This window comes from Anopheles funestus, unplaced genomic scaffold (genome assembly GCF_943734845.2).
Source record: "Anopheles funestus unplaced genomic scaffold, idAnoFuneDA-416_04 scaffold_31_ctg1, whole genome shotgun sequence".
Taxonomy (NCBI): domain Eukaryota; kingdom Metazoa; phylum Arthropoda; class Insecta; order Diptera; family Culicidae; genus Anopheles; species Anopheles funestus.
Genome location: NW_026045360.1, coordinates 185,951 through 194,873, shown reverse-complemented (window position 1 = coordinate 194,873; position 8,923 = coordinate 185,951). Strand labels below are relative to the sequence as shown.

Sequence of the window (8,923 nt, the reverse complement as noted above, 5' to 3'; positions counted from 1 at the left end):
AATGTGTCTCGGCTAAGGTGTCTTGGCTAAAGTGTCTCGGCTAAAGTGTCTTGGCTAATGTGTCTTGGCTAAGGTGTCTTGGCTAAGGTGTCTTGGCTAATGTGTCTTGGCTAAGGTGTCTTGGCTAAGGTGTCTTGGCTAAGGTGTCTTGGCTAAGGTGTCTTGGCAAAGGTGTCTTGGCTAATGTGTCTCGGCTAATGCGTCTTGGCTAAGGTGTCTTGGCTGAGGAGTCTTGGCTAATGTGTCTTGGCTAATGTGTCTTGGCTAAGGTGTCTTGGCTAAGGTGTCTTGGCTAATGTGTCTTGGCTAAAGTGTCTTGGCTTAGGTGTCTTGGCTAATGTGTCTCGGCTAAGGTGTCTTGGCTAATGTGTCTTGGCTAAGGTGTCTTGGCTAATGTGTCTTGGCTAAGGTGTCTTGGCTAAGGTGTCTTGGCTAAGGTGTCTTGGCTAAGGTGTCTTGGCTAAGGTGTCTTGGCTAATGTGTCTCGGCTAATGTGTCTTGGCTAATGTGTCTTGGCTAAGGTGTCTTGGCTGAGGTGTCTTGGCTAAGGTGTCTTGGCTAAGGTGTCTTGGCTAAGGTGTCTTGGCTGAGGAGTCTTGGCTAATGTGTCTTGGCTAATGTGTCTTGGCTAATGTGTCTCGGCTAAAGTGTCTTGGCTAATGTGTCTTGGCTAAGGTGTCTTGGCTAAGGTGTCTTGGCTAAGGTGTCTTGGCTAAGGTGTCTTGGCTAAGGTGTCTTGGCTAATGTGTCTCGGCTAATGTGTCTTGGCTAATGTGTCTTGGCTAAGGTGTCTTTACTAATGTGTCTTGGCTAAGTTGTCTTGGCTAAGGTGTCTTGGCTAATGTGTCTTGGCTAAAGTGTCTTTGCTAATGTGTCTTGGCTAATGTGTCTTGGCTAATGTGTCTTGGCTAAGGTGTCTTGGCTATTGTGTCTTGGCTAAGGTGTCTTGGCTAAGGTGTCTTGGCTAAGGTGTCTTGGCTAATGTGTCTTGGCTAAAGTGTCTCGGCTAAAGTGTCTTGGCTAAGGTGTCTTGGCTAAGGTGTCTTGGCTAAGGTGTCTTGGCTAATGTGTCTCGGCTAAGGTGTCTTGGCTAATGTGTCTCGGCTAAGGTGTCTTGGCTAAAGTGTCTCGGCTAAAGTGTCTTGGCTAATGTGTCTTGGCTAAGGTGTCTTGGCTAAGGTGTCTTGGCTAAGGTGTCTTGGCTAAGGTGTCTTGGCTAATGTGTCTCGGCTAATGTGTCTTGGCTAAGGTGTCTTGGCTGAGGTGTCTTGGCTAATGTGTCTTGGCTAATGTGTCTTGGCTAAGGTGTCTTGGCTAAGGTGTCTTGGCTAATGTGTCTTGGCTAAAGTGTCTTGGCTTAGGTGTCTTGCTTAATGTGTCTCGGCTAAGGTGTCTTGGCTAAGGTGTCTTGGCTAATGTGTCTTGGCTAAGGTGTCTTGGCTAAGGTGTCTTGGCTAAGGTGTCTTGGCTAAGGTGTCTTGGCTAAGGTGTCTTGGCTAAGGTGTCTTGGCTAATGTGTCTCGGCTAATGTGTCTTGGCTAATGTGTCTTGGCTAAGGTGTCTTGGCTAATGTGTCTTGGCTAAGGTGTCTCGGCTAATGTGTCTTGGCTAATGTGTCTTGGCTAAGGTGTCTTGGCTAATGTGTCTTGGCTAAGGTGTCTTGGCTAAGGTGTCTTGGCTAAGGTGTCTTGGCTAAGGTGTCTTGGCTAATGTGTCTCGGCTAAGGTGTCTTGGCTAAGGTGTCTTGGCTAAGGTGTCTTGGCTAAGGTGTCTTGGCTAATGTGTCTCGGCTAAGGTGTCTTGGCTAAGGTGTCTTGGCTAAGGTGTCTTGGCTAATGTGTCTCGGCTAAGGTGTCTTGGCTAAGGTGTCTTGGCTAATGTGTCTCGGCTAAAGTGTCTTGGCTAAGGTGTCTTGGCTAAGGTGTCTTGGCTAAGGTGTCTTGGCTAAGGTGTCTTGGCTAATGTGTCTTGGCTAAGGTGTCTTGGCTAATGTGTCTTGGCTAAGTTGTCTTGGCTAAGGTGTCTTGGCTAATGTGTCTTGGCTAAAGTGTCTTTGCTAATGTGTCTTGGCTAATGTGTCTTGGCTAATGTGTCTTGGCTAAGGTGTCTTGGCTAAGGTGTCTTGGCTAAGGTGTCTTGGCTAAGGTGTCTTGGCTAATGTGTCTTGGCTAAAGTGTCTCGGCTAAAGTGTCTTGGCTAAGGTGTCTTGGCTAAGGTGTCTTGGCTAAGGTGTCTTGGCTAATGTGTCTCGGCTAAGGTGTCTTGGCTAATGTGTCTCGGCTAAGGTGTCTTGGCTAAAGTGTCTTGGCTTAGGTGTCTTGGCTAATGTGTCTCGGCTAAGGTGTCTTGGCTAAGGTGTCTTGGCTAATGTGTCTTGGCTAAGGTGTCTTGGCTAATGTGTCTTGGCTAAGGTGTCTTGGCTAAGGTGTCTTGGCTAAGGTGTCTTGGCTAATGTGTCTTGGCTAATGTGTCTTGGCTAATGTGTTTCGGCTAAAGTGTCTTGGCTAATGTGTCTTGGCTAAGGTGTCTTGGCTAAGGTGTCTTGGCTAAGGTGTCTTGGCTAAGGTGTCTTGGCTAAAGTGTCTTGGCTAAGGTGTCTTGGCTAATGTGTCTTGGCTAATGTGTCTTGGCTAATGTGTCTTGGCTAAGGTGTCTTGGCTAAGGTGTCTTGGCTAAGGTGTCTTGGCTAATGTGTCTCGGCTAAGGTGTCTTGGCTAAGGTGTCTTGGCTAAGGTGTCTTGGCTAATGTGTCTCGGCTAAGGTGTCTTGGCTAAGGTGTCTTGGCTAAGGTGTCTTGGCTAATGTGTCTCGGCTAAGGTGTCTTGGCTAAGGTGTCTTGGCTAATGTGTCTCGGCTAGAGTGTCTTGGCTAAGGTGTCTTGGCTAAGGTGTCTTGGCTAATGTGTCTCGGCTAAGGTGTCTTGGCTAAGGTGTCTTGGCTAAGGTGTCTTGGCTAAGGTGTCTTGGCTAAGGTGTCTTAGCTATTGTGTCTCGGCTAAAGTGTCTTGGCTAAGGTGTCTTGGCTAAGGTGTCTTGGCTAATGTGTCATGGCTAATGTGTCTTGGCTAAGGTGTCTTGGCTAATGTGTCTCGGCTAAAGTGTCTTGGCTAAGGTGTCTTGGCTAAGGTGTCTTGGCTAATGTGTCTCGGCAAAGGTGTCTTGGCTAAGGTGTCTTGGCTAATGTGTCTTGGGTAAGGTGTCTTGGCTAAGGTGTCTGTGCTAAGGTGTCTTGGCTAAGGTGTCTTGGCTAATGTGTCTCGGCTAAGGTGTCTTGGCTAAAGTGTCTTGGCTTAGGTGTCTTGGCTAATGTGTCTCGGCTAAGGTGTCTTGGCTAAGGTGTCTTGGCTAATGTGTCTTGGCTAAGGTGTCTTGGCTAATGTGTCTTGGCTAAGGTGTCTTGGCTAAGGTGTCTTGGCTAAGGTGTCTTGGCTAATGTGTCTTGGCTAATGTGTCTTGGCTAATGTGTCTCGGCTAAAGTGTCTTGGCTAATGTGTCTTGGCTAAGGTGTCTTGGCTAAGGTGTCTTGGCTAAGGTGTCTTGGCTAAAGTGTCTTGGCTAAGGTGTCTTGGCTAAGGTGTCTTGGCTAAAGTGTCTTGGCTAAGGTGTCTTGGCTAATGTGTCTCGGCAAAGGTGTCTTGGCTAAGGTGTCTTGGCTAATGTGTCTTGGGTAAGGTGTCTTGGCTAAGGTGTCTGTGCTAAGGTGTCTTGGCTAAGGTGTCTTGGCTAATGTGTCTCGGCTAAGGTGTCTTGGCTAAAGTGTCTTGGCTTAGGTGTCTTGGCTAATGTGTCTCGGCTAAGGTGTCTTGGCTAATGTGTTTCGGCTAAAGTGTCTTGGCTAATGTGTCTTGGCTAAGGTGTCTTGGCTAAGGTGTCTTGGCTAAGGTGTCTTGGCTAAGGTGTCTTGGCTAAGGTGTCTTGGCTAAGGTGTCTTGGCTAATGTGTCTTGGCTAAGGTGTCTTGGCTAAGGTGTCTTGGCTAATGTGTCTTGGCTAAGGTGTCTTGGCTAAGGTGTCTTGGCTAAGGTGTCTTGGCTAAGGTGTCTTGGCTAAGGTGTCTTGGCTAAGGTGTCTTGGCTAAGGTGTCTTGGCTAATGTGTCTTGGCTAAGGTGTCTTGGCTAATGTGTCTTGGCTAAGGTGTCTTGGCTAAGGTGTCTTGGCTAAGGTGTCTTGGCTAAGGTGTCTTGGCTAAGGTGTCTTGGCTAAGGTGTCTTGGCTAAGGTGTCTTGGCTAAGGTGTCTTGGCTAAGGTGTCTTGGCTAATGTGTCTCGGCTAAAGTGTCTTTGCTAATGTGTCTTGGCTAAGGTGTCTTGGCTAATGTGTCTTGGATAATGTGTTTCGACTAATGTGTCTCGGCTAAGGTGTCTTGGCTAAGGTGTCTTGGCTAAGGTGTCTTGGCTAATGTGTCTTGGCTAATGTGTCTTGGCTAAGGTGTCTTGGCTAAGGTGTCTTGGCTAAGGTGTCTTGGCTAAGGTGTCTTGGCTAAGGTGTCTTGGCTAATGTGTCTCGACTAATGTGTCTCGGCTAAGGTGTCTTGGCTAATGTGTCTTGGCTAAGGTGTCTCGGCTAAGGTGTCTTGGCTAAGGTGTCTTGGCTAATGTGTCTCGGCAAAGGTGTCTTGGCTAAGGTGTCTTGGCTAATGTGTCTTGGGTAAGGTGTCTTGGCTAAGGTGTCTTGGCTAAGGTGTCTTGGCTAAGGTGTCTTGGCTTATGTGTCTTGGCTTATGTGTCTTGGCTAAGGTGTCTTGGCTAAGGTGTCTTGGCTAAGGTGTCTTGGCTAATGTGTCTTGGCTAAGGTGTCTTGGCTTATGTGTCTTGGCTAATGTGTCTTGGCTAAGGTGTCTTGGCTAAGGTGTCTTGGCTAAGGTGTCTTGGCTAATGTGTCATGGCTAATGTGTCTTGGCTAAGGTGTCTTGGCTAAGGTGTCTTGGCTAAGGTGTCTTGGCTAATGTGTCTTGGCTAAGGTGTCTTTTCTAATGTGTCTTGGCTAAGGTGTCTTGGCTAAGGTGTCTTGGCTAAGGTGTCTTGGCTAAGGTGTCTTGGCTAAGGTGTCTTGGCTAATGTGTCTTGGCTAAGGTGTCTTGGCTTATGTGTCTTGGCTAATGTGTCTTGGCTAAGGTGTCTTGGCTAATGTGTCTTGGCTAAGGTGTCTTGGCTAAGGTGTCTTGGCTAATGTGTCTCGGCTAAAGTGTCTTGGCTAAGGTGTCTTGGCTAAGGTGTCTTGGCTATTGTGTCTCGGCTAAAGTGTCTTGGCTAAGGTGTCTTGGCTAAGGTGTCTTGGCTAATGTGTCTCGGCTAAAGTGTCTTGGCTAATGTGTCTTGGCTAAGGTGTCTTGGCTAATGTGTCTTGGCTAATGTGTCTCGGCTAAAGTGTCTTGGCTAAGGTGTCTTGGCTAAGGTGTCTTGGCTAAGGTGTCTTGGCTAATGTGTCTCGACTAATGTGTCTCGGCTAAGGTGTCTTGGCTAATGTGTCTTGGCTAAGGTGTCTCGGCTAAGGTGTCTTGGCTAAGGTGTCTTGGCTAATGTGTCTCGGCAAAGGTGTCTTGGCTAAGGTGTCTTGGCTAATGTGTCTTGGGTAAGGTGTCTTGGCTAAGGTGTCTTGGCTAAGGTGTCTTGGCTAAGGTGTCTTGGCTAAGTTGTCTTGGCTAAGGTGTCTTGGGTAAGGTGTCTTGGCTAATGTGTCTTGGCTAAGGTTTTTTTTTTCCAAGGAGAGATAAAATCTTCTTAGACACCACCAACGGTGACATGGGATTTTTACCCAGTAAAAAAACTCTCCTTGGCCACGTAGTGTTGCTGCCACCACCCACGGGATCACCTCGCGGTATAACTTCACGGGTGGGGCTCTACAATGGACTTAGTCCACACCTTTACTTAACACCATAGACTATTCAACGGGACGAGACGTACATTCAGGGTTCAGTTCAGACTTGCAATATCCACAAGTACTCACCGACACTCAAACACACACTGACACATAAAGCACATGAAGCAAAACACATCACACGTAACTCCCTTCACACTCGGCCAAGTCTTTGGTCCACCCTCCAGGCGTGCTGAAGTTTTGTGGCGATCAATCGCATAGCTAATGCCACGGCATCCCACTTTCTGCAGTCCTCGATCATTAGCTCGACCAGGTTGCCTTTGTTGATTGTTGAACCACACTTTTCACTGGCTTCATGCCGTTCGTCGACAAATCTGGGGCAGTGGAAGAGCACGTGTTCGGCTGTTTCATCTACGGTCACGCATACTGGGCACCTCGAGGAACTCGTGTGCTGGTACTTGTGAAGGTAACTCCTGAAGCACCCATGGCCAGTAAGGAATTGGGTCACAAAGAAATTCACTTCTCCATGCTTCCTATCAATCCATACCGCTAAGTTCGGGATTAGTGCATGTGTCCAACGTCCTTTGGTGGAGAGGTCCCATTCTGCCTGCCACTTCGCCCTGGATATAGTCCTAGCGGAGGACCTGGACATTCTCGCTCCGATAATGCCGCTACCTCCGGAACACTCACAGTCTTCTGCCAAGATGATGCAAATAGGCATCATATTAGCCACTACACATGCCGCCGAGTACGAAGTTGTCCTATAGGCGCAGATCACTCTCAGCGCTAGCAACCGATACACCCTATTTACAACACGCTGATTCGCCTTAACCGCCAGAATATGCAGGTGGCAATTGGCTAAGGTGTCTTGGCTTATGTGTCTTGGCTAATGTGTCTTGGCTAAGGTGTCTTGGCTAAGGTGTCTTGGCTAAGGTGTCTTGGCTAATGTGTCATGGCTAATGTGTCTTGGCTAAGGTGTCTTGGCTAAGGTGTCTTGGCTAAGGTGTCTTGGCTAAGGTGTCTTGGCTAATGTGTCATGGCTAATGTGTCTTGGCTAAGGTGTCTTGGCTAAGGTGTCTTGGCTAAGGTGTCTTGGCTAAGGTGTCTTGGCTAATGTGTCTTGGCTTATGTGTCTTGGCTAATGTGTCTTGGCTAAGGTGTCTTGGCTAATGTGTCTTGGCTAAGGTGTCTTGGCTAAGGTGTCTTGGCTAATGTGTCTCGGCTAAAGTGTCTTGGCTAAGGTGTCTTGGCTAAGGTGTCTTGGCTAAGGTGTCTCGGTAAAAGTGTCTTGGCTAAGGTGTCTTGGCTAAGGTGTCTTGGCTAATGTGTCTCGACTAAAGTGTCTTGGCTAATGTGTCTTGGCTAAGGTGTCTTGGCTAAGGTGTCTTGGCTAATGTGTCTTGGCTAATGTGTCTTGGCTAAGGTGTCTTGGCTAATGTGTCTTGGCTAAGGTGTCTTGGCTAAGTTGTCTTGGCTAATGTGTCATGGCTAATGTGTCTTGGCTAATGTGTCTTGGCTTATGTGTCTTGGCTAATGTGTCTTGGCTAAGGTGTCTTGGCTAATGTGTCTTGGCTAATGTGTCTCGGCTAAAGTGTCTTGGCTAAGGTGTCTTGGCTAAGGTGTCTTGGCTAATGTGTCTCGGCTAAAGTGTCTTGGCTAAGGTGTCTTGGCTAATGTGTCTCGACTAAAGTGTCTTGGCTAATGTGTCTTGGCTAAGGTGTCTTGGCTAAGTTGTCTTGGCTAATGTGTCATGGCTAATGTGTCTTGGCTAATGTGTCTTGGCTTATGTGTCTTGGCTAATGTGTCTTGGCTAAGGTGTCTTGGCTAAGTTGTCTTGGCTAATGTGTCTCGGCTAAAGTGTCTTGGCTAAGGTGTCTTGGCTAAGGTGTCTTGGCTAATGTGTCTCGGCTAAAGTGTCTTGGCTAAGGTGTCTTGGCTAATGTGTCTCGACTAAAGTGTCTTGGCTAATGTGTCTTGGCTAAGGTGTCTTGGCTAATGTGTCTTGGCTAATGTGTCTCGACTAATATGTCTCGGCTAAGGTGTCTTGGCTAAGGTGTCTTGGCTAAGGTGTCTTGGCTAATGTGTCTTGGCTAAGGTGTCTTGGCTAATGTGTCTTGGATAAGGTGTCTTGGCTAAGGTGTCTTGGCTAAGGTGTCTTGGCTAAGGTGTCTTGGCTAAGGTGTCTCGACTAATGTGTCTCGGCTAAGGTGTCTTGGCTAATGTGTCTTGGCTAAGGTGTCTCGGCTAAGGTGTCTTGGCTAAGGTGTCTTGGCTAATGTGTCTCGGCAAAGGTGTCTTGGCTAAGGTGTCTTGGCTAAGGTGTCTTGGCTAAGGTGTCTTGGCTAATGTGTCATGGCTAATGTGTCTTGGCTAATGTGTCTTGGCTTAGGTGTCTTGGCTAATGTGTCTTGGCTAAGGTGTCTTGGCTAATGTGTCTTGGCTAAGGTGTCTTGGGTAAGGTGTCTTGGCTAATGTGTCTCGGCTAAAGTGTCTTGGCTAAGGTGTCTTGGCTAAGGTGTCTTGGCTAATGTGTCTTGGCAAATGTGTCATGGCTAATGTGTCTTGGCTAATGTGTCTTGGCTAAGGTGTCTTGGCTAAGGTGTCTTGGCTAATGTGTCTCGGCTAAAGTGTCTTGGCTAATGTGTCTTGGCTTATGTGTCTTGGCTAATGTGTCTTGGCTAAGGTGTCTTGGCTAATGTGTCTTGGCTAAGGTGTCTTGGCTAACGTGTCTTGGCTAATGTGTCTCGGCTAAAGTGTCTTGGCTAAGGTGTCTTGGCTAATGTGTCTTGGCTAATGTGTCTCGACTAATATGTCTCGGCTAAGGTGTCTTGGCTAAGGTGTCTTGGCTAATGTGTCTTGGCTAAGGTGTCTTGGCTAAGGTGTCTTGGCTAATGTGTCTCGGCTAATGTGTCTTGGCTAAGGTGTCTTGGCTAATGTGTCTTGGCTAATGTGTCTTGGCTAATGTGTCTTGGCTAAGGTGTCTTGGCTAATGTGTCTTGGCTAAGGTGTCTTGGCTAAGGTGTCTTGGCTAATGTGTCATGGCTAATGTGTCTTGGCTAATGTGTCTTGGCTTATGTGTCTTGGCTAATGTGTCTTGGCTAATGTGT

The 8,923-nt window shown here is 47.7% G+C and overlaps 1 long non-coding RNA gene across 1 annotated transcript; it reads left to right on the top strand.

Annotated features, from left to right (window-relative positions):
* The first annotated feature begins 624 nt into the window (after positions 1-624).
* Positions 625-7,237, top strand: LOC125774572 (uncharacterized). Its single transcript, XR_007421055.1, has 3 exons — positions 625-969; positions 2,552-3,867; positions 7,198-7,237. It is a non-coding gene; the product is annotated as an uncharacterized LOC125774572 (long non-coding RNA).
* The last annotated feature ends 1,686 nt before the right edge of the window (positions 7,238-8,923 follow it).